Raw genomic sequence first — 24,748 nt, 5'->3', positions numbered from 1 at the left:
TACCTAAGAAGGACTAGAGATTATATGCTGGTATACCAAGCAGATGATCTGCTCCCTGTGGGTTACATGGATTTTGACTTCCAATCAGATAGGGACAATAATAAGTCTACATCAGGCTATGTGTTTACTTTATGAGGTGGAGCTATAGCGTGGAGGAGTGTTAAGCAGAAATGTATTTCAGACTCAACCATGGAAGCTGAGTATGTGGCAGCCTCTGAGGCAGCCAAAGAAGCTGTATGACTCAGGAACTTCTTGATGGACTTAGATGTGATTCCTAGTTTGCCCAAAATCATCACAATTTATTGTGATAATAGTGGTGTAGTAGCAAACTCGAAGGAACCACGAGCTCATAAGGCAAGTAAATACATAGGGCGCAAGTACCACATGATACGAGACATCACGAAGCGAGGAGAAATTATTGTCACCAAGATTGCATCAGCAGATAACCTGGCAGATCCTTTCACTAAGGCCCTTCCGGCGAAAGCTTTTGATTGACATGTTGAAGGAATGAGAATCAGATGTATGACAGCGTTTATGACAGCATAGTCTTTTAGTATAAGTGGGAGATTGTTAGAGTGTATACTAGCCTAGCTTTTTGTAAACATTTATTTTGAAATAAAGAATCACATTGGTCAAATATTTATATTTATATGCTAAGTGTAGTTGTTCAATTAATTTATATTGTAGATAACATTGTGTGTGGTGTCACACACAAAAGATTATGTTATCAGTTCCTTATAAGTTATAAATAGTAGCTCACGACTAAGATGGATAGGAACAAACCATTGGAATAGTCGTAATATAATTTAGTATTAGTTTATCTTGACTATAAAATTACACTAGTACACTCAGAGTGTATTGAGCAGGACCATTTGAGGTAGTTGCTTTTTATACTAACTATATAAAAGAACAATACCTCTATTATTATGGAAGTGTGTACTCTTAATCATGATATAATAATAAGCACATATACTTAATACTTATTTCTTTAATTTATCAAAGGGTGCAATTTAGCTCGTTAAATCATAGACCTGATAAGTTGGAAAATGATATTATTTATATGGTGTGTTGTTGATTATAGAATGAAACTATGTCCTAGTAATCTAGGTTAATGATGCCCCCTTGAGGAGCTCATAAGGATTGTCATGTAAACCCTGCAGGTGGACTTAGTCCAACATGACAATGAAGTTGAGTGGTACTACTCTTGGATCTAGATATTAATTAAGTGAGTTGTCAGTAACTCAATTAATTAGTGGACATTCAATATCTTAAATACAGGGAGACTAACACACTCATGATAAGAAGGAGCACATATAGTAATATGGGATTGGTGCGGTAGTGCAATAATAACTTTTTAGTGGAATGGGATATTATTGATGAACTCGAGTTGGTTGTTTGGGGCGAACACAGGAAGCTCAAGTTCATCGGGAGACCAAAACCAATTCCTCCTCGCGGTCCTTGTCGTTGCCTCTTATTTATAAAGTCTTATATCCACCTAAACCCACCTTCTTACCCATCCATAGGTGGTCGGCCAAGCCAAGCTTGGAGCCCAAGCAAGGGCCGGCCAAGATAAGCCTTGGATGGATCAAGTGGTGGCCGACCCTAGCTTGGAGCCCAAGTAGGCGGCCGACCACAATAAAAATAAAAAGGATTTTATTTTAAAATCTTTCCTAATGTGGAAGACATGATTTTAAAAGAGAGTTTTAAAATTAAATCCTTCCTTTTATAGTTTCTACAAAATGATTAAGAGAAAGGTTTGATATCTTTCCTTATTTGTAGTTAAAAGGAAGATTTTAATTTTGGAGAAAACTTTCCTTTTTATAATCATCCACATGTTTTAATAGAGAGATTTTAATTTATAAAAGTTTCCTTTTATAACCAAACATGAAGGGAAGTTTTAAAAGAGAAATTTTTATTTTAAAAAATTTCCGAAAACAAATTAGGAAGTTTTAATTTTGAGTTTAAAACTTTCCTTGTTTGGAGGACTGGTAGGGGCCGACCATTAAAAGAATCAAAGGAAAGTTTAATTAAATTTCCCTTTTGTTCATTGGCAAGGAAAAATAAGGAAGTTTTAATTATGTTTAAAACTTTCCTTATTTACCAAGACCAAGGAATATAAAAGAGAGGGTAGAGGTGCCTCACCTCATAATGACACATCTATTATTCCTCTCTTCTCTTCCTTAGTGGTGGCCGACCCTCATCCTTCTTCTTCCCCTATTCTTCTTCCTTGGTGGCCGGCGGTTCTTCATCTCTAGGAGTTGTTGGAGTCCGGATCTTGCTAGAGGAAGAAGGAGAGATAGGATGCTTTATTTCTTAGCGTCCCTTAGAGCTTGGTTGGTGGCCGAAGTTCTTCATCTCAAGGAGGTTGTTAGTGGCCGAAACTTGCAAGGAGAAGGAGGCTTGGGTGGATTCTCATCTCGATAGATCGTCGCCCACACGACATCCGAGATAAGAAGAGGAATACGGCAGAAGATCGTGAGGTCTATTAGCTACAAAAGGTATAACTAGTTATTAGTTTCCGCATCATAATTAGTTCATCTTTTTGTTTAGATCTTGAAATACCAAACACAAGAGGATAACGATTCTAGGTTTCGAATTTATGATTTGATTTTGTGTTTATTTTGTTTTTTGATCTTGTGATTCGATTGTTCTTAATGGTTAAACCTAGGGTTACTATAAGGAGATTAAATATTGAATTTCGTTGAAAGACTTTGTCTAGGAAGTGGTGGATGATCCTATACCCAAGAAGGCCTAGTGTCTCGCCATGTTTAACCTGGAAGCCGATCTCTGAAATTAATATTTAATCAAATTTGTAATATGGGTGGATTTGGATTAATAATGTTAAGCATCGTTTGCGATCCAAGTCTAAACCTCTAAGAACAAATAAGTTAAATTTGGAATCAATAATGTTAAGTTCTGTTTGTGATTCCAAATTTAATTTCTAAAGAATACAATAGGTTGTTAGGAAAGGTTTAGAACTTGTCCAAAATTTTTGTACAAGTAAACCAGTACAATATTCCGAGTAGCAACCAACACCCGATGCTCAGCGGATCTGTCTTTGTCATCGATCAGGAGAAGGTGATCGACGGGGGTATTCTCTTGGGGTCGGTCGGCTGACGATTGGTGTCAGTCCATGGCAATCTTGCATGTTGTGAGTTGTCGGCTGATGGAATGAACAAAACATCGACGTCCATACCTTTCCCTTTTATGCCTTTGGCCGACCAGAAGCCACATGTTGTATAGCATGTGTCCTGATCTCCTGGTGTGACCGCGCTCCCTCAGCCCTCGACCCTTTGGGTGGCTAATGGCTGCTTGATGGTCGGCGTTCGTTTAGCGCTGAATGTTTGGTCGGTGCCTCCTTTCTTCTGGCCGCCTGGGCTTCTTCCACAATATTGATATATTTGTTAGCCTTCTTGAGCATGTGGTTGAAGTCCCTGGGTGGCTTCCTGATGAGTGAATGAAAGAAATCTCTCTCAACGAGCTCCTGGGTGAAGGTGTTCTTCATTGTCTCAGACGAGCCCGAGGGGATGTCCATGGTGACTTAGTTGAAGCGCTGGATGTACGCCCAGAGCACTTCCTTGGGCCCTTGCTTCAGGGCGAAGAGGCTGATGCTCATCTTCTGGTAGCGTCGACTGCTGGCGAAATGATGCTGGAACACGGCTCGAAAATCCTTGAAGGTTCGTATCAAGCCGTCTGGTAGTCTTCTAAACCAGCGCTGTACCAATACAGAGAGAGTCGTGAGAAAGACTTTGCACTCCACTCTATCTGTGTATTGGTGCAGCGTGGTTTCATTGTCGAACCAATCCAGATGATCATCTGGATCGGTCAATCTATTGTACGTCCCGATCGCCAACGGGGTGTAGTGTCTGAAAAGAGGGTCTTGTAAGATCTCACTGAGAAATGTTGGTTGATTCGTTCGGGAGGCATGTTACCTCGGGACGCTTTGTCCTTTCGCGCGTCCCGAACAGGGGCATCATCTGAAGACGATCCTCTCTCCTGATGCGCTTGGGCTATCAACGAGGGGGTTTGGAACAGAGCTCGATGGAAGGGGATCGGCGCGGGAGGCGCTTCCCCCTGGGTGTCGGTTGGCCTTCGGTTCTACCCCCATGTGGAGAGTTGCTTCGCTAGATCTTCATGCCCCGCTCGCCTGTCGGTTGCTGATGTCGCAGGCTACGGCGCTAGCCGATCAGCTAGTGCCTGTTGTTGTTGTTGCTTGATCATTTTCACTGCTCGGGCTTGCATGAGCATCTCCAGCTCCTTTTGAGTGAGCGTCACGGTGGTTAGTCGTCCAGCGTCCTCCATCTTCTCGGCTCGGATGTAGGCTACGTTCCCACAGACGACGCCAAATATGATCCTGTCTGAAAGTCGATGAGATGGATGCTGTGGATGTGGTGCTCCCACTGACCTCCTGTGGACTTCACTCCGACCTAAAACACAACTGACATCAGTACCAAGCCAGGGAAGGGGTCATCAGCAATGGTCCTCCGATGCTCAAGTCAGTCTCCGACGAAGAAGAAGAAGCAGTAAGTGGAGCAATAAGAAGACTGTAACGCAACAGTAAAATATTGTATACCTCCGTCGATGCTTAGCCCCCCCCTTTATATAGAGCTCCTGTAGCGCGTGTGCACTCTTCCCAAGGCAAGCACAAGTCTCAAAGCTTTCCTTGAAAAGACATGTTAGTAAAGTATCCCTGACACGGTACCTTAACGGGCTAAGCATATCTTTGAAGTGACAGTGGAAGCTTCCGCCGTATGATCCTCTGTCTGACCATGCCTTCTGTCATCGGCGGCACTAGCTCCCAAAAGGATGTCAAAAGATATCCTGCTGTGTCTGTTGCTCGGCCAAGCGGAATAGCCACTCGGCCAAAAGTCCACCGTCCGCGTGTTATTTGATGCTGGGCCAAGCGGGATAGCCGCTCGGTCGGAAGTCCACTGTCCGTGTGTTGTTACTGGGCTGAGCAGGATGGCCGCTCGGCCGGAAGTCCACTGTCAGAGTGCTGTTACTGGGCCTAGCGGGGTGGCCGCTTGACTGGAAGTCCACTGTCTGCATGCTCAGCTGATGTCGAGTCTGCTGCTAGGCCTCGCTCGGCTCGGCTTCTACGCGTCGTTCTCCCTTGAGTGTCGGTTGTTTGAATGCTCCCCATGTTGAAGTTGACGATGGATCGGGGCCTTCTCCCCACTCGAGCACGTTTCACCTGACCGGTCGATGCCTTCTACGCGTTAACCGCCTTGACTTTGACCCCTTTTGACCTCCACCGTGGCAGCAGGGTAGGGACCCTCATCATCACCGCATTAATTATAAATGCTCGTTTATGGGTAAGTGGCATATGTCCCACTAACACATTCTTAAAGCGACAGTTGTCGCACGCCTTTTCATACAGATCAATGGCACCTTCTCCCATATAAATCAACAGTCACTAATGCACATATCATTTTAATCAGTTGACTATGATGGGGCTGAAGGTGCTGGAATTCTGTTCTATTTAAATTTCCCTGTACAAAAATTATACAAATGCAGAACTTTTCCTAGCAACCCGCATGTTTGATCAGACATGTGTTTGATCAATCAAGCAAGTTCTTGATAGATCAAAGCACACCTTGATCGAAGTACAAGATCGTTGGCCTCTTGTGTTGGTATTCAAAATCGATACAAAGAAAACTAAACTAATTACGCAGTAGAATCAAAGAACTAGTTGTATCTTTTCTTTGTAACTAAAGACCTCTTGATCTTCTGTTGTATTCCTCTCCTCCTCTTGAACGTCATGTGGGCGACGATCTACCAAGATAACAAACACCCTTCCTTTCATTGTTTCCAAACCGCCGACCACCAAGAGAAGCTCTAGGATGAGGCATCTTCTCCTCTTCTTCTTTTCCAAGCTGCCGCCCATAAAGGAAAGCAAGAGGAGGCACCGACCCTAGCAAGGAGGAGGCGCCGACCCCTAGCAAGGAGCAGAGGTGGTGTCGGCCCTAGGAAAAGGAGGAGGTGTCACCGGCCCTAGGAAAAGAGGAGGTTCCGCCGGCCCTAGGAAAAGGATGAGGTGCCGCCGACCCTAGGAAAAGAGGAGGTGTTGTCGGCCCTAGGAAAAGTATGAGGTGTCGCCGGCCCTAGGAAAAGAGGAGGTTAACCAAAAACCACAACAACTACTCATGGATGGGTGGATGTGAGGCTTTATATAGAGGCTGCAACAGGGAGCTAGAGGAGGAATTGGTTTAGGCCTCCTGATGGGCTTGGGTTTCCTGTGTTCGGCCTGAACACTCAACTCAAGTTCATCAATAATAACTCATACCACTAAAGGGTTATTATTGAACTACCGCACCAATCCCATATTACAATATAGACTCCTTATCATGAGTGCGTTAATCTCCCTATGTTTAAGATATCGTATATCTGTTAATTAAATGAGTTACTGACATCTCAATTAATTAACATCTGATTCCAAGAGTAGTACCACTCAACTTTATTATCATGCCGGACTAAGTCCACCTGCAGGGTTTACATGATAATTCTTATGAGCTCCTTAAAGGGACATCATCAGCCTAAATAATTAGGACACAGATTCCTTCTATAATCAACAACACACCATATAAATAGTTCTATTTCTCAACTCATCGAGCCTATTGATTTAACGAATAAAACTCCCTCATTGATAAGTTAAAGAAATAAATAATAAATATACGTGCTTGTTATTGTCGGTTGCTATCCGAAATATCGTACTGGTTCCCCTGTACAAAAATTTTGTACAAGTCCTGATTTTTTCCTAACAACCTATTGTGTTCTTTAGAAATTAAATTTGGAATCGCAAACAGAACTTAACATTATTGATTCCAAATTCAACCTATCTGTTCTTAGAGGTTTAGACTTGGATCGCAAATGATGCTTAACATTATTGATCCAAATCCACCCATGTTATAAATTTAATTAAATATTAATTTCAGAGATCGGCTTCCAGGTTAAACATGGTGAGGCACTAGGCCTTCTTGGGTATGGGAGCATCCACCACTTCCTAGATAAAGCCTTTCAACGAAATTCAATATTTAATTTCCTTATGTAACCCTAGGTTTAACCAAAAAGAATAATTGAATCACAAATTTGAAAAATAAAAGAAACACAAAATCAAAAACATAAATTTGATAGCCTAGATTCATTAGTCTCTTGTGTTTGGTATTTCAAGATCTAAAGAAAAGGATGAACTAGTTATGATGCGGAAACTAATAACTAGTTATACCTTTTGTAGCTTATAGACCTCACGATCTTCTGTCGTATTCCTCTTCTTATCTCGGACGTCGTGTGGGCGATGATCTACCGAGACGAGAATCCACCCAAGCTTCCTTCTTCTCCAAGCAAGTTTCGGCCACCAACAATCTTCAAGAGATGAAGAACTTTCAGCCACTAACCAAGCTCTAAGGGATGCTTAGAAACAAAGCCTCCTATATCTCCTTCTTCCTCTGACAAGATCCGGCCACCACCAAGATGCTAGAGATGAAGATGTCGCCAGCCACACAAGGAAGAAGAATAGGAGAAAAGGAGGAAGAGAGGGTCAGCCACCACCAAGGAATAGAAGAGAGGAATAATAGAAGATATGTTATGAGGTGAGGCACCTCTACCCTCTTTTTTATATTCCTCGGTCTTGTCAAATAAGGAAAGTTTTATAATTAAAACTTCCTTATATTCCTTGCCAATGTCTAAGAAGGAAAATTTAATTAAAAATTTCCTTATAAACCTTTCAATGGCTGGCCACATCATCTCCTCCAAATAAGGAAAGTTTTAAACACAAAATTAAAACTTCCTAATTTGTTTCTGAAAATTTTTAAAATAAAAATTTCTCTTTTAAAAATTCCCTTCATGGTTGGTTATAAAAGGAAACTTTTATAAATTAAAATCTCTCTATTAAAACATGTGGATGATTACAAAAAGGAAAGTTTTCTCCAAAATTAAAATCTTTCTTTTAACTATAAATAAGGAAAGATATCAAACCTTTCTTTTAATATTTTGTAGAAACTATAAAAGGAAAGATTTAATTTAAAACTCTCTTTTAAATCATGGCTTCCATATAAGAAAAGATTTTTTTTAAAAATAAAATCCTTTTAATTTTATTGTGATCGGCCACCAACTTGGGCTCCAAGTTAGGGTCGGCCACCTACTTGCTCCATCAAGATCATGGTCGGCCCCTTGCTTGGGCTCCAAGCTTGGCTTGGTCGCCCACCTTAGGATGGGTAAGAAGGTGGGTATGGGTGGGTATAATACTTTATAAATAAGAGGCTATGACAAGGACCGAGAGGAGGAATTGGTTTTGGTCTCCCGATGAACTTGAGCTTCCCGTGTTCACTATAACAACCCAAATTTCCTCATTTCGAGTCCTAATAGTACTTAAAAATATTTAGAAATGCTTTAGAAAAATTTTAGAGATTTTTAGAAATGTTTAGAGTATTTTTATGTAATTTTTGAAGTTCGTTTGGTATTTTTACCAAAAGAAACAAGTTGCAAAAAATAAAGAAAATTAGTCGAGATTCAAACCTGCAACCTCCGGCCGAACCAAGCCTTAAGCAAATCCTGCTGACCAAGTGGTCAAGCAGGCGGTTCTATTTAGAAAAGGTAGCAAAATTTATTTAAGATAGTTAACAGGATATTGGATTATAAAAGGGATAAGTTGATGTTGGATTTGTATATTTAGAAAAGGTAGCGAATTTATTTAAGATACTTAACAGAATATTGGATTATAAAAGGGATAAGTTGATGTTGGATTTGTCTGTTTAGAAAAGGGAGCGAATTTATTTAAGATAGTTAACAGATTATTGGATTATAAAAGGGATAAGTTGATGTTGGATTTGTCTGTTTAGAAAAGGTAGCGAATTTATTTAAGGAGTTAATAGAAATATTAAGTTATAAAAAGGGATAAGTTGATGCTCTGTTTTCCCGTGACTTAAACCATTCTCTCCTTCTCTTCTGCGTACGATGGCGGGGCTCGGGTAGAAAACGAAAGGGAGTTAGGGCATCATCTTCGGCGGCCGGCCAAGGTCCTAGAAGCCCTTTTTGTTCAGTTGTGAGTCCAAGAAGCAAGGTAAGTGCTTCTCACCTGCAGTAGGAGTAGTTTCGGACCTTTGTTCTTCTTGAATTCGAAGCATGAGAAGCGCTTATAGTGCAGATTTTTAATTAAGCATATAGTGCAGATTTTTAATTAAGCTTATAGTGCAGATTTTTATATAGGCTTATAGTGCAGATTTTAATTAAGCTTGTAGTGCAGATTTTTAATTAAGCCTATAGTGCAGATTTTTAATTAAGCTTATAGTGCAGATTTTTATGTAAGCTTATAGTGCAGATTTTAATTAAGCTTGTAGTGCAGATTTTTAATTAAGCCTATAGTACAGATTTTAATTAAGCTTATAGTGCAGATTTTTAATTAAGCTTATAGTGTAGATTTTAATTAAGCCTATAGTGCAGATTTTAATTAAGCTTATAGTGCAGATATTTAATTAAACTTATAGTGCAGATTTTAATTAAGCCTATAGTGCAGATTTCAATTAAGCTTATAGTGTAGATTTTTATGTAAGCTTATAGTGCAGATTTTTATTAAGCTTGTAGTGCAGATTTCTTAGAGCTTAAAATGCAGATTTTTTTAGAGCAGATTTCTTTAGAGCTTGTAGTGCAGATTTCTTAAGAGCTTATGGTACATATTTCTTTAAAGTTTATAGTGCAGATTTTTGGTGGAACTTGTAGTGTAGATTTTTGGTGGAACTTGTAGTGCAGATTTTTGGTGGAATTTATAGTGCAGATTTTTGGTGGAACTTGTAGTGCAGATTTTTGGTGGAACTTATAGTGCAGTTTTTAAAGAAAAAGATTATAGTGCAGTTTGGTTAAGTATTATAGTGCAGAATTTATGTTTGCATAGTATGCAGAAATAGTGTAGCATAGAATGCAGAATCTTGATTAGTATAGTATGCAGAATTTTGATTAGCATAGTATGCAGATTTTTGTTTATGCATTTCAAAGTTAGAATTTGTTTAAACATTTCAGTTTTTAAAGAAGCATTCTTTTATTAGAAGTATTAACAAGTGTAAGAAAGATAAATAAAAGAAAGAGAAAGGCCAAGGCCTTAAGTAGATCCCAAAGTCAAGACTTTAGGGATTTTAGCACACAAGGTGCTTAAAGAAAATGCCGAGGCATTATATATTAGAAGTAATAAAAGATAACAAGTATTTTACTTTATTTAAGAGGCTAGTACCCGACTTCTGAGGTTGTCATTAAATAAATCCAGGTGTCCAATTCCGTGGTCTTGGCCCTGGTAGACCGAGGTCTGCTCTTTTAGGATTGGTGGCTCGCTACCCCAACCTATTAGGGAACGCGCATAAGATGGTATTACGCCTGGGCCCAAGAAGAAAGTTGATTATTATTTTGAAGTATTAAAGTATAAGTTTTTAAACAAGTGAAATAAGATTCAGAAAGTGTTTAAAATTCAGCAAGATTATGCTAGCATGATTATATAGATTTGTTTTACACGTTTAGCATTTCAGTATGTTTCTTTTGCTTGTAGATGAGCATGAGTAGTTTTCCTTTTGAGCATTCAGCCTTTAGATTTCAGTATATTCACATGCATATTCGAGTTTTGTGAGTTAGATAGCGCTTACTAAGCAATTTTGCTTATAATTGCATTTCCTCTTACTGCAGATAAAGGAAAGGAAAAGTTATAGGAAAGGAAGGCGACAAGGAGGTGCGGATGGATGTGTGATGCCTGGACTATAGAAGCCTTGGGACCTAGCATAAGAATTTATTAAGATTGTCATTTATTAAGAATGTATTAGATGAGTCATTTAGTCTTCCGCTGCTAGTTAATTGTAAGTTTTGAGTTCTCCGAGAGTTTTAGGAATTACTATCAACATGTGAACAAGGATAGTTAAGTAAAGTTAGTAGTCCAGTAGCGCTCCGCCCTCACAGTCCAGTAGCGAGGAGGGTGGGGTGTTACATTCGCCCCGAACACCCAACTCGAGTTCATCAATAATAACTCATACCATTAAAGAGTTATTATTGAACTACCGCACCAATCCCATATTACTATATGGGCTCTTTCTTATCATGAGTGTGTTAATCTCCCTGTGTTTAAGATATCGAATGCCCACTAATTAAATGAGTTACTGACAACTCACTTAATTAATATCTAACTCCAAGAGTAGTACCACTCAACCTTATTGTTATGTCAGACTAAGTCCACCTGCAGGATTTACATGACAATCCATATGAGCTCCTCAAGGGGACATCATCAACCTAGATTCCTAGGACACAGTTTTCTTCTATAATCAACAATACACACTATAAGTAATATTACTTCCCAACTTATCGGGCATATTGATTTATCGAGCTAAACACACCCTTTGATAAATTAAAGAAATAAATACTAAATATATGTGCTTGTTATTATATCAGGATTAAGAGCACACACTTCGATAATAACAAAGGTCTTGTTCTTTTATGCAGTCAGTACAAAAAGAAACTACCTTAAATGGTCCTGCTCAATACACTCAAAGTGTACTAGTGTAATTTCATAGTTAAGATAAACTAATACCAAATTACACTACAACTATTCCAATGGTTTGTTCCTATCCATCTTAGTCGTGAGCAACTGTTTATAATTTATAAAGAACTGATAACATGATCTTCTGTGTGTGACACCACACATCATGTTATCTACAATATAAATTAATTGAACAACTACACTTAGCATATAAATATAGACATTTGGCCAATGTGATTCTTTTATTTCAAAATAAATGTTTACAAAAAGTTAGGCTTTTAGTATACACTCTAACAGTTATTATAGGGATTAAGAGGACGCACATCCATAATAACAGAGGTTCTGTTCTTTTATGTAGTCAGTACAAATCAAACAACCTCAAACGGTCCTGCTCAATACACACATAGTATACTAGTATAATTTTATAGTCAAGACAGACTAATACCAAATTACACTACAACCATTCCAATGGTTTGTCCCAATCCATTTTGGTTGTGAGCTACTATTTATAATTTATAAGGAACCGATAACATGATCTTCTGTATGACACCACACACCATGTTATTTACAATATAAATTAAATGGACAACTGCATTGACATATATATAAATATAAAATGCAAATATTTGATCAAAGTGATCCTCATTTCAAAATAGATGTTCATACAAAAGCTAGGCTTATAGTATACATCCCAACAATCTCCCACTTATACTAAAAGACTGTGTTGTTATACATCTGATTCTCATCCCCTCAACATGCCTATCAAAAGCTCTCACTGGAAGGGCCTTAGTGAAAGGATCTACCAGGTTATCTACTGATGCAATCTTGGCGACAACAACCTGTCATCGTTTTACGATATCTCGTATCAGGTGGTACTTACGCTCAATGTGTTTACTTGCCTTATGGGCTTGTGGTTCCTTCGAGTTTGCTACTGCACCACTGTTATCACAATAAATTGTGATAAGTTTGGCAAACCAGGAATCACATTTAAGTCCATCAAGAGGTTTCTGATCCATACAGCTTCTTTGGTTGCCTAAGAGGCTGTCACATACTCAGCTTCCATGGCGGAGTTTGAAACGCATTTATGTTTAATACTCCGTCATGCTATGGCTCCACCTCCCAAAGTAAACGCATACCCCGAGGTTGATTTATTACTGTCCCTATCTGATTGGAAGTCCGAATTCGTGTAACCCACAGGGAGCAAATTATCTGCCTGGTAAACCAGCATATAATCTCTAGTCATTTTTAGGTACTTTAATATATGCTTTATGACAGTCCAATGTCCCGGTCCTGGGTTACTTTGATATCTGCTAATCATGCCCACGGTAAAACAGATATCCGGTCTCGTACATAGCATTGCATACATTAGGCTTCCTACAGCCGAAGCATAACGAACTGCCTTCATTTCCTCTATCTCCTTTGGTGTCTTAGGACACATCTTTTTACATAAAGGTACTCCATGTCGAAAAGGTAGAAAAACTTTCTTGGAGTTTTGCATGCTAAAATGAGCTAGGATAATATCAATGTATGAAGTTTGGGATAAGCACAACATCCTTTTCTTACGATCCCTTATTACTTTGATCCCAAGAATATGTCCACATTCTCCCAAGGCCTTCATATCAAACTAGTTGGACATCCATACCTTTACATCTGACAACACTTTGACATTATTGCCAATGAGTAAAATGTCATCTACGTATAGTACAAGAAATATCACCACATTTCCGTCACTTTTTTTTGTATACACAAGACTCATTCGGACACTGAATGAATCCATGAGACTGGATCACTACATCAAACTGGATGTTCCAAGATCTCAAAGCTTGCTTCAGCCCATAAATGGGTTGATTGAGCTTACATACAAGATGCTCTTTGCCCTTCGCAATGAATCCCTCTAGTTGCTTCATATAGATGTTTTCTTCAAGACTTCCGTTAAGGAAAGCTGTCTTGACATCCATTTGCTAAACCTTATAATCCATATGAGCAACAATAGATAAAAGAATCTGGATAGACTTAAGCATAGCTATAGACGAAAAAGTTTTCTCATAATCGATTCCCTCTTTCTGAGTATACCCCTTCGCAACAAGCCTTGCTTTAAAGATTTCCACCTTCCCGTCTGTTCCTCTTTTCCTTTTGTAGACTCATTTACATCCAATGGCTTTTACACCATTTGGTGGTTCTACAATCTCCCAAACTTGATTAGAATGCATAGATTCTATTTCAGAGTTCATCGCACTTTGCCAAGATGTTACATCTTTATCTTAGAGCGCTTCATCATATGTCCAGGGATCAACTTCATGTTCACCAAGGATCAAGTCCGAAGACTCTCCCAAAAACATGAATCTTTCAGGTTGTTTAATAATCCTCCCACTAGACGAGACACTACCTGTAATTGTGCATCATTTGTGACACGTGTTGCAGTTACTTGTGGTATCTCATCTTGTACCGTTGGTACTACAGTAGAAGTGTACTCTCTTATTTCCTCAAGAACAATTTTACTCATGGGCTTGTGGTTCATTACATAGACCTCTTCTAAAAATTGAGCATTGGTGCTAACAATGACCTTCTGATCTTTAGGACTATAAAACAAACCACCTTTCATTCCTCTAGGATATCCCATGAATAAGCGAACTTCTGTACGTGATTCCAACTTATTAATGTCTCCCTTCAGCACATGTGCTGGACTATCCCAAATCTGAATGTGTTTCAAACTAGGCTTATGCTAATTCCACAATTCTGTGGGAGTAGAGGGTCACTACAACAAAAACCCTCATAGACATCAGTGGAACAACAACGGTTTTAAGCAAAAACCGATGTCTTTGAGTATTTTACACCGGTTTTTCTAAAAATCGATGTCTATGAGCGCAGATTTTAGCTCATAGACATCGGTTTTTTAAGCGATGTCTATGAGCGCCCTTTTTTTCGTTAATAGACACTGATTTTAACTGCGGTTTTTAAAATCCAGTGTTAAAGAACCAAAATAAAATACTTTAATATTCCCACAGCTAAAATTTGCAATATTGTGAAGTTCCCTCCAAACCTAAATCTATATCGCGCCCCTTCCTCCGCGCGACCATCTCTCTCACCTAAGCCTAAACCTAAACCTCCGACCATCTCTCTCAACCTCATCTCCCTCTTCTCCTTCCTAGATCGACGCCCCTTCCTCTCCCGATCAAGATCAAGACACTATGCCCTTACTTCTCCGTCCAACCACACTGCATCTCCTCCAACTCCACCCTTAGGTTAAGAAGAGGATCCCTTCATTTTATAGAAATGCTCACAGTTAAAAGGGCAAGTTGGCGACAACAGCGAAGCTTTTACTCACTTAAGCTGTTTTCCCTGTCTCAGCCCTCGCCGGAAAGAAGCGAGGTGTAGAATCGAAGACAGCGGTCGTTCCCGCCCCCGTTCGCATTTCACCGCCGATCCTCCTGGTGGCCGCCATCTCTAAACCCTAAAATCTCTTCTTTTGGTCAGCGCAATTCGATCTCTCTTCAAAACACATTTTTTTTCCTTTGCGCTAGAGAATGAGAAGCCGGCTCCATCCGACGGCGGCGAGAGGAACAAATCCGTGAGAAAATTCACCTTCAGAGATCTCGCCGCACCCACTCACAACTTTAGGGAGTCGAATCTAATCGGAGAAGGCGGCTTCGGGAGAGTCTACAAAGGGCGACTCGATTCAGACCAGGCAAGTTGCTCACTCCTTCTCCCCTCCTCCTTGCTTCTGCCATCTTGCGGCTTCGTCTGAACACCGGAACTCCGAAACCAGATTGTGGCCATCAAGAAGCTTAAGCAGGATGGTTATCAGGGGAGCAAGATCACTGTGACCTCAGAGGGCCCCTTCTCAAAGAGGTAGTTGCTTTTTCTTCTTCTCCTTGGAATCTATTTAATTCGTTATTTTCCCTTTTTGTTTAAATTTTTTTCGTCGCATGAATTTCCATTCTGCCAAGATCTGTCTTTTGGTGTTTTAGGTTAAAATTGCACTTACGCTGCATTGGTGAATAACCATCTTCATCTGTATTAGTTTCTCATCATTTGTGGCTGGAATTTGAGTAATTATTGTTTCAATATTCACTTTTAAGGCACTTTGCGCCGTGTTCTCAAGAAAAAGGTTTGTTTTGCGTGTGAATAATGGAGCTGCACAACGCTCGATATATTATGTTTTATAGGTTGGACTCCTTATTTTGAGGCAGTGTTCATCTTTAATTTGTCTTGTTTTAAATAGTTTGGAGGTCAATACTATTCATCTTAGAAAGCCATTTGCTACAGGGATTGTAAGTTGTGACAACATGAACTAGTGTTTGTAGGAGGCAAAAGTAGGTTCGAGATTTTGGTCTTTCCTGCATTTCCTTTTTCCATGGAAAACATTTTACCTAGTACAAATTTTAGGTTTCGATGTATGAAGTTGGTATCTCTGTGTGTGATTTATGTGTCTTTTGATTCCCCTGCTCATAGAAAAAACTAATTTGATTATTGTCTTATTCTCTAAGAATTTCGTCCTTGCCCCACCTTTTCTTATGCCTAACCTAAAACCTAAAACCTAAAATTGAAGCGTGAACTGACCAATCAAAAAATGGAATATGCAAAGGGGCTCACGTATTTGCACGATGTTGCAAACCCTCCCATAATTTATAGGGATATGAAGGCGGAAAACGTGTTGTTGGATGAAAACTTCAACCCCAAGCTGTTTGATTTTGGACTTGCGCCTAAACTTGGGCATGTCGACGACAAAACACCTATTTATCTTAGCTTATAGTTTGGAAATCGAAACCTACTTCTGTGCCTTTGATGTTGAAATTCTTATTTTCTCTTCACCATTGTTTCTTCTTGTGTCGAAATTGAAACCTCGACTTGTATTTCTCTTTAGAAGATACACTTGAAATGCACTATATATGGTCGATTCTCATAACTGATTGTTTGCCAAGACTATAGAAGATGAATGTAGACTCCATTAAGTATCCAGTTTAAAGCAAAGGATCTCCATGTGTGTGTATTTTAATTGCATAATTTTAACCCTTCTAATACCATTTTGTCGCAGGTGTGGACACTACAAGAAGCTTGCCCCTGAATATGAAAAGCTTGGATCGAGCTTTAAAAAGGCTAAATCTGTTTTGATTGGGAAGGTTAGCATCGTTCTAAATCAGGCCAAGAAGCATCATCTCTTTTACTGAATAGGACATGCTCAGATTCCTTTTTTCGTTTTATCTTTTCTGATCATTTTGAGTCTAAATATAGCACACTACTAGTGTGCTATAGTGCCATGTAGTGATTGAGTCTAAATGTAGCACACTACTAGCAACTATCCCTTCTAATGTAGTAGTATTGACTCCAGACATTTGATCAGATTGTTCTTGATGTAAATAAAGATGTTCTTGTTGAATTCTATGATCCATGGTTAGTGTATTTGCTGAGGTTCTTTTTTCTCTCTCCATTTGTAGCATTAGATACTTTTCCTTATCCACTGTAGATGACTAAGTTTCTTATCTTCAAACAGGTGTGGCCACTGCAAGCATCTTGCTCCTGTGAGTATTTTTGTTGAGACAGGGCTTAAGACCTAGATTAGCCTAAGGTCATATTTGCCATGTTTTTAATTATGAGATTACTAGATCTAACCTGATTCATTGATGTGGATTTAGTCAATTGTGTACCTTGAATGCTTCATTAGTTCTGCTACCTATTTAGATTTTGGAGAAATATTATATGATGTTAATTTAGAGTAAGTTGAAAGTAGGTATCATTTATTGAATTATATGTATTTTGAAACTTACATATTGCTAAATAGTTGTCAAACTGAGAGTTCTGTATTTCTAATCACCTATGTACTAGATTTAGATTTGGGGAATTGTGGTAGTGTGATGTCAGTTGATACCTTAAATGCAGAATCAACATCTGATTGAGAGGAGGATCAGATTCACTCACAATTCTTGTTTTCTACAAATTTAATATTTGAATTCATTGATGTTTGAGAAGAAGTGTAATGCTAAAATGCTTCCAACCTTATCCAACATTCATCTGACATGAAAATTGTGTGAAAAATGTGCATTATGACCTACTATATTTTGTGCTTAATCATTATTATTTCTCAAATTATCATGATGAAGTCCTCTTCAGTCATTTTTTTTGGTATATCATCCTTACTATGATAGGGTGTTAGCAATAATTTGGTTTGATATGAATGATTCCATCTAAAAATTCACTATACTAAAGACTATTTAGTCATTTCCTATGTGGGAGGATCAGAATTTTCAACTTTGTCATTCTGAAATTAGTTTGTTAAGTGGGATGCCTTCTGCATTTCAGGTATGGAGTTAGTGGTTATCCTACCTTGAAGTTTTTTCCCAAGGAAAACAAAGCTGGTGAAGATTATGAGGCTGAACGGGAGTTGGATGATTTTGTTAAATTTATTAATGTGAAATGTGGCACTAGCCGTGATGCGAATGGTCAACTTACTTTCCAGGTGAGTGATAGATTGTGAAGGATCATATTGACAAACTTTGTTCTTCAGTCCGTAGTTGTATATGATAGTTACTATCTTGTCTAACATTGCATACGTATCTTCATCAAGATATGTAAGCAAATCATAAATGCACATCTTAATTTAGGTCTTATGTTAGGCTAATTTGCTGTGTCATAGATTTCTCTATCCAATATATATCCACTTATCGGCATCGCAACAACGACTTTCATTGATAGTTTCCTAGATCTTTTACTGTGTCACATATTTATCTATCCAATATATCCACTTATTTGCATTGTAGCAACTGCTATTATTGATAGTTTCTCAGATCTTTTTCGCAATAAGTATGCAATGGAAGACTCATTGATTGTGATGGTATGTTCTCCCTTTCTTAATATGGTTCATTGTTTAAGCAAGTAACTATACTATGTTTGATTTCTTCTTGTCTATCTACACAGATTGCTAAGGGACTAAGACCCATTTTTCTTGGCCTTATATTGTGTGCATCCCATAGTCGTACGTTCTCTATACTTAATGAGTGATTCATGCCTTTGGAAATATATAAACACTTGGGCCATCACGATGTTATTTGAAATGGTAAATTTTTTTTTATTTTGAACTAGAATATCCTGTTTGTAGTAAATTCAATATCAAGTTTTAAGATGCAACATCTCTACCTACTCTTTTCGAAGGATCATCATTACTTTTTCAGCGTTCTTATGTACCTTTAATAGTGTTTAGAATAAAAGGAAACAAAACTGAAAAATAATTCTACATAATTGATGCTCAAGGTGATCAAATTTTTTCTTTATTCACAATTTTTGTTTTGAAAGTCTGGTTGATTACGCATATTGTTTGATTAGATTATAGTTTTAAATTTGATGGAATGCTTACCTTTATGCACAGAGACTATGCTTTGCATCGGAAGTGAATGGCATCGTTATCCTTCTTCATTTTTTATGCCTTCGTACATTAAGGAAGTTCAATGGATAAATGAAGGATTTAGGGGTCTTCTCCCATATCCTTTTAATTCAAGTTTGGGAGGCATGACAACTACCCCACCTTATTTCAATGACAAGAACAAGGGTTCTCATGGCCAATATGTGTCTATTAATGGGATTTTCAATGTCTTGCTTACCACGCTAATCCTACTTCTGATTGGATTTGCAGCTTCAAGATATCAAACTCTACACCTTCTATATGGAGCTAGATTTGCAAAAGCCATATCCAACTCGAGGAAGTGACTTATTGACATGGGAGGTAGGTGTACCTCTTTAGTTCCGCTTTTGATCAAATATCCCTATAAAGATTCATTTGTGTGCTCTTAATAGATCTATTCCTACAACGTTGTTATCTAGGATTAGCATTTATTCTGTTAAATGTGATTTATGCACCTATAATTATTCTGGTGAAGTTAGCATTCTATTAAACTAGATTATAACCTTTGGAGAGAACTTATTGGTAACCAAGGACTTTGTGAAGATAGCAAATTTTGGCCTTGCTCGTGAAGTTCATTCGAAGCCACCATTCACAGAATAGGTTTCAACACGCTGGTAAGCATGTTTATGACAAGCACTTGTGATCTTATATTTTTTATTTGATACATGTACACATTTGTTTTAGTTATTTGACATATGGTGGATTTATGTGTTTTTACAGTTTACAAATCTCAAGTACTCCAGAGTTGAAATTGATGAAGTGCGGTTCGAGTGGGCTGAATGCATGCTAGATTACATTTGAAGTGTGGTTCTACCTTGATGTGTTAAAAGAATGTTCTACCTTGATTTTGATATCTATTAGCTAGCTTTTGGTGTAAAAAGAATGTTTGAGTATTTTATGGATATTGTTGTAAGAAGATTATTTATATAATTTGTGAATATTTGTGTATTTTATGGATATTATTGAATGAAGAATATTTGTATAATTTATGAATATTTGTGTATTTTTTTTGTTATTGTCGGTTTTTCATTGTTTCGGAAATCAAATTTGTGCTGTTAAAAAATATACATATTACATCGGTCTTCCACCGCTGCAAAACCGATGTTATTAACTAATATTACATCGGTCATTTACCGCTGCCAAAACTGGTGTTATTAACATACAATATTACATCGGTTTTACACCGTTGATGAAACAGTGTCGTTAAGTGATACTACACCGGTTAATAACCGATTCGAAGACCGGTGTCGTTAAGTGATACTACACCGGTTTTAACCCGATGTCTAAAATGACAGACTTTTAACATCGGCTTCATAGACATCGGTCGAAAATGAAATAGACACCGGTGGAAAACCGATGTCTATGAAGGTTTTTGTTGTAGTGGGTACTGACTTAGAAGGTACCAAGTTCAGAATGTACGTCGCTGTTTCCAGAGCATATCCCCAAAATAAATTTGGTAATTCTAAATAACTCATCATTGATCTAACCATTTCCATAAGAGTCTTATTCTTTCATTCCACCACACCATTTTGTTGGGGTGTACCAGGTGCAGATAATTGTGATTGAATCTCGGCCTCTGATAAGTAACTCCTAAACTCTCTTAAGAGGTACTCTCCACCACGATCAGACTGTAGTGTCTTGATACTTTTACCATGACGTTTCTCCACATCAGTCTTGTACTCTTTGAACTTATCAAAGCACTTAGACTTGCAGCGCATCAAGTAAATGTACCCATATCTCGAATAGTCATCTATAAAAGAGACAAAATATTCGAAACCACATCTTTCCTGGATAGTCATAGGCCCACACAAATCAGAATGAACCAATTCCAACACTTCTTTAGCTCTGTACCCTTTTGCCTTAAAAGGCCTCTTGGTCATTTTTCCTTCCAAGCAAGACTCGTAGGTAGGAAAGTTTTCCACTACCAATGAAGCCAAAGGTCCATCGGCTATTAACCTTTGAATCCTACTCAAGTTAATATGACCTAACCTTAGATGTCAAAGATATGTAATTGGTTCATTTCTGAAGGTTGCTTTTTCTTATTAGAATTAGAAGATGTGTTATTAATTTCCATTTGTTGCATCAGGGGAGTTATTGGATTAAGAGTATACAAATTGCCAACCAACACACCAGAATAGATAACCACCCTATTTTTCTTAACAACCACTTTGTCATCAAAAGAAACAGAATATCCATCAATAAATAATTTAGAAACTGAAATCAAGTTCTTTCTAAAACATGGTATGTAAAGATAATTTTTCTAAATCAAAGTTGTATTCCTATCAAAAGATAAATAAACATCTCCCACTGCAACAGCCGTCACTCTCGTAGCATTGCCCATGTAGACGGTGATCTCCCCTTTATGTAGACGTCTAGTTTCCTGGAACCCGTGCAATGAATTGCAAACATGATCAGTGGCCCCCGTATCTACACACCAGGTGTAACGACCCCGCCTTCTACTAACTAGGCTGTGAGGTCGATCGCTACATTATGCTGTGCTAAATTACTATTGCGGAAATCTGGATTGATTAAAATTTTACTAAACTGATTACTGTAAAATCTGAACTTAATATTCTAGGTGTACCTAGGGGTTGTACACATGCTAGGGAAGATAATCTATGCCTCCCGGATGTCCTGCTAGCTGTAATCAGGCATTTCAATCGATCCATGAATCGATTGGGCTGTCGGATCGATCCAGTGATCGATCCAGCTTGATACTGGCACGGAGAAAAACCCTGAATCGATCGGCTGACCGATCCATAAGCTACATTGCTTCTGTATGCGGCTGGATCGGTCTACCGACCGATCCAGGAGTACACTGATCGGTCGGTAGACCGATCCAGTGGCTCACTGATCGGTCGACTGACTGATCAGTTAGCTTTTGTGCTCACTGTTCGCATCTGGATCGGTCGGCTGACCGATCCATAACAGACGCTAACTCTCTGTTCGCATCTGGATCGGTCGGCTGACCGATCCAGTGGCACATCCCAGTTCTGATCGATCTGTAGATCGATCTGGGTTTCTGATTTCGAATCAAAACCCCTGATTTCAGCACTGTTCCGTGCCTTAATCACCTTACAAGTTCTAAAATGACTAGGAAACATTCTAACAACGACAACTAACATTCTAACATCATAAAAGAAGGGTTCTAAGCATAATAGAGTGCATGGCTAACTAATTCATAGTGATTAACAACTAGAGTGCAAATAATAAAATACTGTAAAGTTCTGATGCTTAAACAAAACTCGCTAAAATTCCCTAGAATCGTTTATTCCAAGTTCCTGCCACACACACCATCTCTGCATTGTCCTCTAGCTTCCTTTGCTAATCCATCTTTCCTTTACCTTTATCTGCAGTATAAGGAAAAATAGAATCTGTAAGCTTAAAACTTAGTAAGAAACCATCTACCTCACAAAAACATGCATACGGTGCTAATAATGATTTTAAAACATGCTATTTAAAACATATGCTGAACATGTAAAAGATGGCATGACATACAATCATTCAAACATGTATATCAAACTGAACATGGAGTTATCATGCATATTCACAGGGAAATACTAAGCTGGAGCATGATACTGAGCTAAGCTATTACTGATCTGAAACTAAAACTGTACTGAATTCATATAACTATTTTATAAACTTTTGAAAACTATATACATAATAGTTCAAAATAATAATCATGCTGCTGTTTGGGCCCGACAACTGTACCTGCTGTGCGCACATCCCTAACTAGACCCGGGTTTGCAAGTCCCGAATTTAGAAAGGTTACTAGGTTATCTGAACCTAGGGACGACTGTGGGAGCCCAACCCAATGGATATCTAATTCAGTACAGTGCCACTGAAAATAAAGTACTGAATATAGCTAGGAATTGCTTATTTTGCTGTTTCTAGGTTATCTGAACCTAGAGCTAGGTTATCTAAACCTAGAGGCGACTGTGGGAGCCCACCCATTGGACTGTAGTCCCATGTAAGCTGAAACTAGACTAATATTCTGATTTAAATGCTACTAATGCATTTAACTAAGCTGTTAAAAATATTTGGGGTAGTACTTAGCTACACTAATCATTTTGTCGAACAATCGGTGTGCTCCAACTCTCCCCTCTAATAGGGAGACCACCTCTAGGCACCCGACAATGTCTAGAGCCTCCAACTGAAGGAGAACAACATGTCTGACCCATCTAGAGGTGCTCAACTAGATCCCTAATCTGCGAGGAGGGTTTAAACACACCCTATGTGTCGGAACAATCTGCATATAACTAAACTGATCCATAGAAAACCAAACGGAAGCTACTTATACTGCAGGTGAGGGGTTTGTTACCTCGTACGCTAATTTCCTTACAATTCTATTCGCTATAATTCTGGTGGAGGCAACCCCTTCGACAATCTTCTCGCGTCTATGCGTTCCTCTCGCGAAGAAGAGCGTCCTCGTGCCGGAGTTGTCGCCGGAAGATGACCTTGGGGCCCTAGGGAGGGAACCCTAGGATTGGCGCCGAGAGGAAGAAGAAGAGGAAGAGGTGCGGCGTGAGGTTAGGGTGAGGAGGAGAAATTGCCGAACCAATTAAAAATAAACCAAACCCCACTTAAATTTTCTATTTATATTAACTGGGTACTTCAGCCCAACTCTAATATAAATTTAATTGCCTCCCTTTCCTTTCAGCACGACTCTGTTGGGTTCAACTGGTTACTAACATTATCCGTAAACCGTAGGTCTCGGGTTCAATTCCCGCTTAGGCCGTTTTCGTTTTCTATTTATTTTTGTTACTTCCATTACTCTAAAAATTCTGTAAAAATATCCTAAAAATCATAGAATATTTCTAAAATAGTTTTGAGAATTTTCGGGCGTTACAATCCCCCATACCTTATAAAAAGTTCATCCTCAAACTTCTGTCTCATGTTGGCTTCTGTCTCCCATGTTGCCTCTTCTGCTGTGTGACTGTGCCAAATGACTTTGACTAATGGTACTTCCTTGTTCCGCAATTTCTTAACTGCTCGGTCTATTATCTGAATAGGCCGACTGTCATAGCTGAGGTCTTCGCGGATCTGTACCGACTAGGGCTCAATCACCTGGGTGGCATCTGGGGTATGCTTCTTCAGCATAGAGACATGAAATACATTGTGGACAGTTGACATTTCCTGGGATAGCTCTAGCTCATATGCTACCTTGCCCACTCTTCTGCTGATAAGGTATGGTCCCACATATCTGGGACTAAGTTTGCCCTTGTTCCCAAAACGCATCACTCCCTTCATGGGAGCTACCGAGGAATACCGAATCTCGGATCGAAAACTCTAGAGGTCTCATGACGTATCAAGATAGCTTTTCGGGCTCGAGTCGTCTCTATCCTCCGGCGGATCTGCTGTATGCTGTGGTATCCGCCACTAGATCTGTCTGAAGTTCTAGTTCTTCCTGCTCACCCTCATACCAGCAGATTGGAGATCTACACCTCCGCCCATAGAGAGCCTCATAAGGTGCCATGCCGATAGTGGCCTGATAGCTGTTGTTAAATTCTGCTAAACTCAGATATTTGCGCCAACTTCCTTGAAATCCAGGCACACGCCGAGCATATCCTCGAGTACTGATTTACCGCCTCCGTCATCCCATCCGTCTCATGGATGGAAGGCGTGCAAACTTTAACTTCGTGCCTAAAGTCGTCTGTACACACTCCCGTAAGTGTGACGTGAACCTATCTCCGTCTGAAATAATGGTTCGTGGGACTCCATGTAATCTAACGATCTCCTTGAGATACAACTGAGCTAGCTGTTCCATGGAGTAGGATATCCTGATAGCTAAGAAGTGGGCTGATTTAGTCAATCTATCGACTATTACCCAAATGGTATCAAAACCATTCGTG

At 39.0% G+C, this 24,748-nt stretch overlaps 1 long non-coding RNA gene across 1 annotated transcript; it reads left to right on the top strand.

Annotated features, from left to right (window-relative positions):
- The first annotated feature begins 18,999 nt into the window (after nt 1-18,999).
- Nucleotides 19,000-19,670, top strand: LOC122021021. Its single transcript, XR_006122419.1, has 3 exons — nt 19,000-19,217; nt 19,408-19,510; nt 19,617-19,670. It is a non-coding gene; the product is annotated as an uncharacterized LOC122021021 (long non-coding RNA).
- Nucleotides 19,671-24,748: the final 5,078 nt, after the last annotated feature.

This window comes from Zingiber officinale, chromosome 9A, assembly GCF_018446385.1.
Source record: "Zingiber officinale cultivar Zhangliang chromosome 9A, Zo_v1.1, whole genome shotgun sequence".
Lineage (NCBI taxonomy): Eukaryota > Viridiplantae > Streptophyta > Magnoliopsida > Zingiberales > Zingiberaceae > Zingiber > Zingiber officinale.
This window is presented reverse-complemented; position numbering and strand designations above follow the sequence as displayed.